Source organism: Panthera onca, chromosome D3 (assembly GCF_046562875.1).
Source record: "Panthera onca isolate mPanOnc1 chromosome D3, mPanOnc1 haplotype 2, whole genome shotgun sequence".
Taxonomy (NCBI): Eukaryota; Metazoa; Chordata; class Mammalia; order Carnivora; family Felidae; genus Panthera; species Panthera onca.
Window position 1 is genome coordinate 49,898,882 of NC_138350.1, and position 7,445 is coordinate 49,906,326.

A 7,445-nucleotide genomic window follows, 5' to 3' on the forward strand; every position below is an offset into this window, starting at 1 on the left:
TGTCTCTCTCAAAATAAGTAAATAAACTTAAAAAATTTTTTTAAATAAGTCTTAGAAAATTATACCAGGGTCACTGTTTTGTAAGCATTCCGAGGGCACTATTCACATTGAATTTCATGTAAAAGTAACCCTCTCGGTGTCTCAAAATATATCTCAATAGTCTCATTAAATATTGTATTTATTAATATGAAAGTGTTGGCAGCCTCCATTAAAGTGATCTGTGGAATTCTGGAGACAGCCTGATTAGATGAGATTCAAGAAAGAATGAGAGAGTGGACATCCCTGTCGTGTTCCTTATATCGAGGGAAAGCTCTCAGTTTTTCCCCATTGAAGATGATATTAGCTGTGGGCTTTTCATAAATGGCTTTTATGATGTTTAAGTATGTTCCTTCTATCCCGACAGAAGACCATGGAGGAGGGGGGCGGAAAGTTAGAGAGGGAGGGAGGCAAACCATAAGAAACTTAAAAACTGAGAACAAACTGAGGATTGATGGGGGGGTGGAAGGGAGGAGAAAGTGGGTGATGGGCATGGAGGAGGGCACCTGTTGGGATGAGCACTGGGTGTTGTATGGAAACCAATGTGACAATAAATTTCATATTTAAAAAAAGAGATAAAGAATGGGAGATGAGAAAATGCAGATTGTCTATGCAAGCAATTCTTGTGAGGCATTTGCTGTAGAGGAATGCAGGTATTTTCAGAGCTAGATGGCAATGTGTTGTTATTTGTGGCATCTGTGAGATAGAGTTGGGATAGCTGCCAAGGGAAGACAAAACAACTATCAGCCTGAGGAGGGAAGTCCCACCTGCTTTCTTGACTATAGCTTACCATATCATACACATTGAAAAACTCTCTTCCTATTAGAGAAAAGACTTGAATGTGCTGCTTTCAGCGTCAGGAACCAATTATGAGCAAACCAAAGAGTCTATGAGAGGTGTGTATGCTGATATTTAGAACAGCCCCACTTACATGGATCCATCTAAAGAATAAAACAGAGAGGAATACTGTGCTTCTCCAGACAGGGATTCCCTAAATGGGTACATGGTGCCTGGTGTATCCTTTTTTTTTTTTTTTTGGCTGGGCACAGTATACTTTATTAATTGTACATGACAAAGTGACAAAGTAGGGATCCATAAGCTCTTCCCCTTCTTCAGGGATAGAAACTGTGTAGAGGTTGGGAGATTCTCAGTGTGTTGGGAGATGAATTGGTACAAGGACTCCCCAGTAGCTGAGGGGCCTCTCCATCTGTCTTGTGCTTGTATCTTAAAAGAACAAAGCAAATACACAAGCTGGAATCAGATCCTCCACTGCCCCATCTTGGATGGTACAGGGACTCAGATCTCACCCAGTGGAACAGAGACTGAAGGCTAAACACCATGCTTATTCCAATATACTTCTTTCTAGAACAGATATTTTGTGCATTGTAGCAGTTATACCAGACATCAGACTTGGTTATGTATAAGGATTCCAGCATTTCAAGCAAGACCCAGAGCTGAGGAAGACATATTTTAGCTGGTTCACACAGTGAGTCCTAATTGTGTGAAGTATTCTACATTCCTACAAGTATAGATTTAACCCATTTAAGGCTTGAGACAATCCTCCAGTTTATGTTCTTAACCACCTAGATTAGTAAGCTCTGTAGAAATTATTTTTCATTCTACTGTTACACCATCTTCCTCATTAGTGACCTCTCCACTTATTTCTGTCTTTTCACTCCGCTGGTTTAATGTCTTTACATCTGGTACCCTACTTTAGTTTCTTTTCTTGGCTACTGCTTCTGCCTCTGGTTATTAACTTGAAAAATACCCTTTTGAATAAGTTTAACGAAATTTTTTATCTGGCACAAAGGCTCGTCAGGAATTGCCCTCAGTGCCCTGCACCAGACGGAGTTAGTGAGGAAGGGTGGGGGAGCCATCCAGCTTCACCAGGGCACAGAAACAGGATGGATGCCAGAATCTAATCTATGGTGTGTGTGAGGAATTAGATCAACCTGCTTGTCAGAGCAGAAGACCCGTTAGGACACTACCAGAAGGTGACCTCCAGATCAATCTGACGAGAGTGAGAAGCCAGGTGGAAGACAGCAATGCACAAAGGACAAGGGCAAAGATGCAGTGGATTGGGAGAGGCACATTGAGCTTTCTGACTGAAAATTGGAGACTGTAGTAGAAGTGGATAAAATGAAAGTGCCTGAACATTTGGGCTCTCAGTCAGATTGAGTCTGATAGAATAAACCATGTATCAAGGAAGGGAAAAAAAGAGTTTAAAATATCTTGAGAAGATGGAAGTTCAAGGGTACAGAGAGGGACACGATGTCTTCACAGACTCCAGCAGAGTCCCCTGTCATATAGAGTAAGCAGAGGGAGGACAGAGTGATAAAATTTAAGATAAACACCTGAGGGGGCCTTGCTTACAATAACCACAGAATATAGTCATGGATTCCAGATATTGGGAAAAACTTCTGCCAACCTCCGTAACAGAAAACTTGGACTGGGTTCTCCTCACTGACATTAATGGATGTTTATGCTTTGCCTCTTCTTTCCCTTTGAGAAAAAAAATTATTGGTTTAGACTTCTGTAATTCAGCCTCATTATAAAGAATTCAAATAGAATACAAAGAAAAACAAATACCCTCCATATAACCCTGGTTATTATTAAGTTACATTCAGATATTGTTCTTTTTATAGGTACACATGGAAAGATCCTCATCTGATAGGGAAGCAAAATGCTACTAAACAGGATTGCGCTATGAAGGCTAATTTAAGATTATTCACCTTATTTTACTTTATTAAAAAATGAAGACACTATAAAAAGGAGAAACTAAAGAAATTGCAAACAATTCAATAAATATTTTCTATAGATACCTCTAACTTTATAGAAAAAAAACATGAGAAAGACTAAAAGGTTGAAATCATTGTGTTTTATTTCCTGAAACACATATTTCAGTTTTAGACAGGTGTTGAAACACATTTATCACTCAAAAAAATTTTATTTATTTATTTATTTATTTACTTACTTACTTACTTTTGAGAGAGAGACAGAGAAAGTGCCAGTGGGGGAGAGGCAGAAAGAGAGAGAATCCCACACAGCCTTTGTACTCTCAGCCTGGCACTCTCAGTGTGGAGCCAGGAGCCCTCATGGGCTCGAACTCAGGAATCCTGAGAGTCAGAAATCAAGAGTCAGATGTTTAAGTGACTGAGCCACCCAGGTGCCTGGACCTTTACCATATTCACACATTTTCCACCACCTCTTTCCAAAAGTCTCAATTTAAGAAAAGGATTTAATATACGTTAATTGTCAAATTTTATAACATTGTATTCTGTTCTGTAAACATCATCCCTGCATTTTGTCCCATTACTTTGAGCTTTTGATTGGCTCCATTTTATGTTAAAATCATTTAATTACTTAATTAATATTTTTGAAAGATGACCTTATATGTGGTGAATTCCCTGCAGGTTCGAGTGTTTGAAAATATCTGATGTTTACTTAAACAGCATCAATGCTTGATAGTATACAAATGTTAAGTCACATTTGTTTTCTTAATCCATTGCAGATTTTAGCTTTTCTTCTACCAGTCCTGTTTATCTTCTTCTTGGAAACGTGAAGAATCTTTTCTATATTTAATTATTTCTTTAAACAAAGTTATATATGTAAATAATTTTGAAAGTCAAATAGTTGTACTCTGCTTACAGCAAAAGCCTAGTATTTTCTATTGCCCTCTTTTCATCATTGAGGCTGTACATTTAACCTTTAGAGCTGTTACTTCTGCTGGTTGCCTCCATATTATAAGTCACATTTAAAAATGTTTTCTTTGAGTGTAGTTGACACACAATGTTAACATTGGTTTCAGGTGTTCAGCATAGTGATCCAACATCTCTATACGTTATGTATGCTCACCACAAATGTAGATGCCACCTGTCACCATACTATGCTATTACAGTACCATATTCCCTACACTGTGCCTTTATGAATCTCGTTTTTAAATTATCATTTCTCGGTCCTTCTGTTTTAGATATTATTTAATAACTCTCTATTATGGAAGACATATATTTGCTTCTCTTTGAGGTAAATACTTTCTCTTCCCTGATGTTCCTAATGTAGTTTATATATCACTTTTTTTGGTTGAATTAATTTTTAATGTTCATGAATTTATGACAATGCAAATATTATTCAGAGCTAAGAGAAGTATTGTAGTGTGATTACAATGACTTTTCTTAGGCAATGTTTTATTTGTCCTGGAATTAATGACTGCCTTGGTTTTCTATTTTCTCTGTTTCCTGTATAATTTATTAATCACCAACTTCTTTGACCTTAAGGATGACCCAGAAAATACATTGAAATACTTCAGTTGCTCTATCATTAACATTAACTTCTTGGCAGTATCCCTCTTGGAAGTCACTGTCCTCCAACTCCTGTCTGGATGGATTGTCCTCTAGACCTGTTTTGCAACTTTTGTTTTAGGATTTGCCTTCACCATGTTCCTGTTAGTTTCCTTTGTGTATCTCTTTCCTGTATTGGATTCCGTACTTTCTGTGTTGTCTGTGTCTTAGTTTAACTATTTTAACTGTAGTAAATTAATTACTTTAACTTTAGTAAATTAATTATTTTAACTGTAATATACCTTCCAGTTACTCTTTGCTGCTAATGGATCAATGGGAGATTTTTTGAAGTCTTTACATATCAGAAAATGCCATTATTCATCCTTCACAGTTGACTAGCAGTCTGTATGGAAAATTATAATTTGAGATCATTCTCCCTTACAATTTTAAAGGCTTTGCTAGGAGTGCCTGGGTGGCTCAGTTGGCCAACTGTCTAACTTCAGCTCAGGTCATGATCTTCCGGTTCGTATGTTTGAGCCCCGCGTTAGGCTCTGTGCTGGCAGCTCGGAGCCTGGAGCCTTCTTCATAGTCTGTCTCCCTCTTTGTCTGCCCCTTCCCTGCTCGCACTCTGTCTCTCTCAAAAATAAATAAATAAATAAATAAATAAATAAATAAATAAATAAACAAACAAACAAACATTAAAAAAAGTTTAAAAAATAAAGAAAGAAAAGTTACAGTGATTTGGGCATAAAGCATCTGGGTGTTTTGTATCCTGATCCTTTATTGGTTACTTGTTTTCCTTCGTTCCTTCCTTCATTCCTTCCTTCGTTCCTTCCTTCCTTCTTCCTTCCTTCCTTCTTCATTTCCTTCTTTCTTCTTTTCTCTTTCTTTCTTTCTTTCTTTCTTTCTTTCTTTCGAATACAAATAAAAGTGTATTATACAAAATTCAGGCCTGTTTATTTCATAGTTCATTGATGCAAAACAAAGACTAGGTATTTTTTGGAATCATTCGCAAAATTTAACTTTCACTCCCCCTCACTCCCAACTGTCAAAGTGGCCTGACTAAATGTTATCAAAACAAACACTATAAATAACACCAAATCCTTTAAAGACAACTATCAACATATGTTATTTCTTGGCATAAGTGATCTTCATGGCATGGGACGGAGTGATTTTAAATCCCTGTAAAGCATCCCTGACAGCTCCAGCCTGTTCATCATTTGCAAATTCAACAAAAGCCATGTCACGCCTCCCAGGTACCAAACATTCTTTCTTGAAACTAGGAAACTGATTAAACAGCATGGGTAACATTATCTCATTAGTCTCCTTTGGCAGATTAGTAAGGAATAAAATACAGTTTGGAAGGTAATCAGGCACCTGAGGATTTGATTTTGAATTTCCTTGGGTATTTGCTGCATTTGGTGTTCCCTGACCAGGCTTTTTGTTTTCTGGTCCACAGTTTTTGCTTTTTCCTTTCCCTTCTTTGTCAGCAAAAGTGCCACACATTTTAGATATTGTATCAGAACCTGTTTTTGCATACTGGCTTCTCCTTGTTTGTTTGTTTTAATGTTTATTTGTTTTTGAGAGAGAGAGCATGAGCAGGGTAGGGGCAGAGAGAGAGGGGGACAGAGGATCCAAGGCAGGCTCTATGCTGACAGCAGACAGCTCCATGCAGGGCTTGAACTCATGAACCATGAAATCATGACCTGAGCCAAAGTTAGACGCTTAACCGACTGAGCCCCTTGCATTGTTTTGCCGTAAAGTGGAAATCCTTGTAACTGTCTCAAGGCATTTGTGGGTGAGCTTGTTCCTTAAAAATAACAAAGCCTCACCCCCTCATCTTCAGATATTTAAAGCTATGATATCTACCACTTGACCAAATTGAGAAGACAGGGCATATAGGGATCTCTTCTATTCTTCTTTCTTAATTTTGTCATTCACATTGTTGATACAAGTTGTATAATTTGGTCTGATATCCATGTTTTGGCTTAAACTCTTCCAATATCCTGAGGTCTATGCTGGTATCGCAAGAACCAAAAACCCATCTTTACCTTTTTAAGGCCATTAAGATGTTTATTTTATTCCAGATAAAATCAAGTTATACCCGTCACCTAATTGTGAGTCTCTTTTCCTTCATTTTGTTGCCTTCTTGGTGGAGACTTTCATTCTGAGATTCCACCTTCTTCAGCTTGAGTAGATTTCATGAATTATTCCTGGGCCAATTTGCTCCGGTCCATTTTGACTTTCTGTAACTTATATTTTCTGAACGTATGAACCCCAGGCTGATCTTCTATTTTTTATTCAAAAATGTTTTCCATTTTTTGTACTTTCTGGCAGATTTCGTCAATTCTGTCCTCTACTCCTTAGAGTCCCACTGATCCAATCCTAATTCAGATTTTCCTTATTTCTTTCCTTGACTTGGATCATTCCTCTTGGCTGACATTTCTCCTCCCCATCCCTCCCTTTCTCAGTTCAATTTCCATATTGCTGACATTAATCTTTCTAAAATTTAGGTCCAACTACATCACTCAAAAAATGTGAAGACTTCCAGTTTTATCTCATATTAGCCTTCAGAGTATTCCTTGAGCGCAGACACAAGAGGACTAGTTAAGATTTTCCAAACATCCATAAGTTAAGTTGTACTTTTTATGTTTATCTGCTTCTCTTCTACCTCAATCTTGATCTCTTTCTTTAAGACTAATCTGAAATATCATTTATGGATGACAAAAATATGAAATTGTGATCTCTGTCTCAGCTGAACCTCCACATGCAGTTAGTAAATATGTACCTTATGATGCTTACCATATCCTATTCTGCAATTCAGTATTTGTCTTATTCTTCTCTTTGCTTTCCTCAATTACTCTACCAGCAGACCAATAGGAACCCAAGCCTGCTTTTCCCAGGATAACGGTCAATGGGGAAAGTAAAACTGCTGCTTTCACATGGCTGAAAATGCAGAAATGGGATCTTAGCTGTGTTTTAGTTTACCCTTGCCCCTTTTGTTAGTTATATCTAATATAACTTTCTCTTCCTAAATCGTGTTTAAAATGCTATCAACAGATTGCTTAGTGAAGGGTGGTAAAATAAAGCAAAGCACAGAATCGTTTTCATCCGATTTCTTTCCAAGTTAAT

General features: G+C 37.5%; 1 pseudogene; it reads right to left on the reverse strand.

Annotated features, from left to right (window-relative positions):
- Positions 1-5,441: 5,441 nt before the first annotated feature.
- On the reverse strand, positions 5,442-6,293 carry LOC132665879 (U2 small nuclear ribonucleoprotein B''-like; annotated as a pseudogene).
- Positions 6,294-7,445: the final 1,152 nt, after the last annotated feature.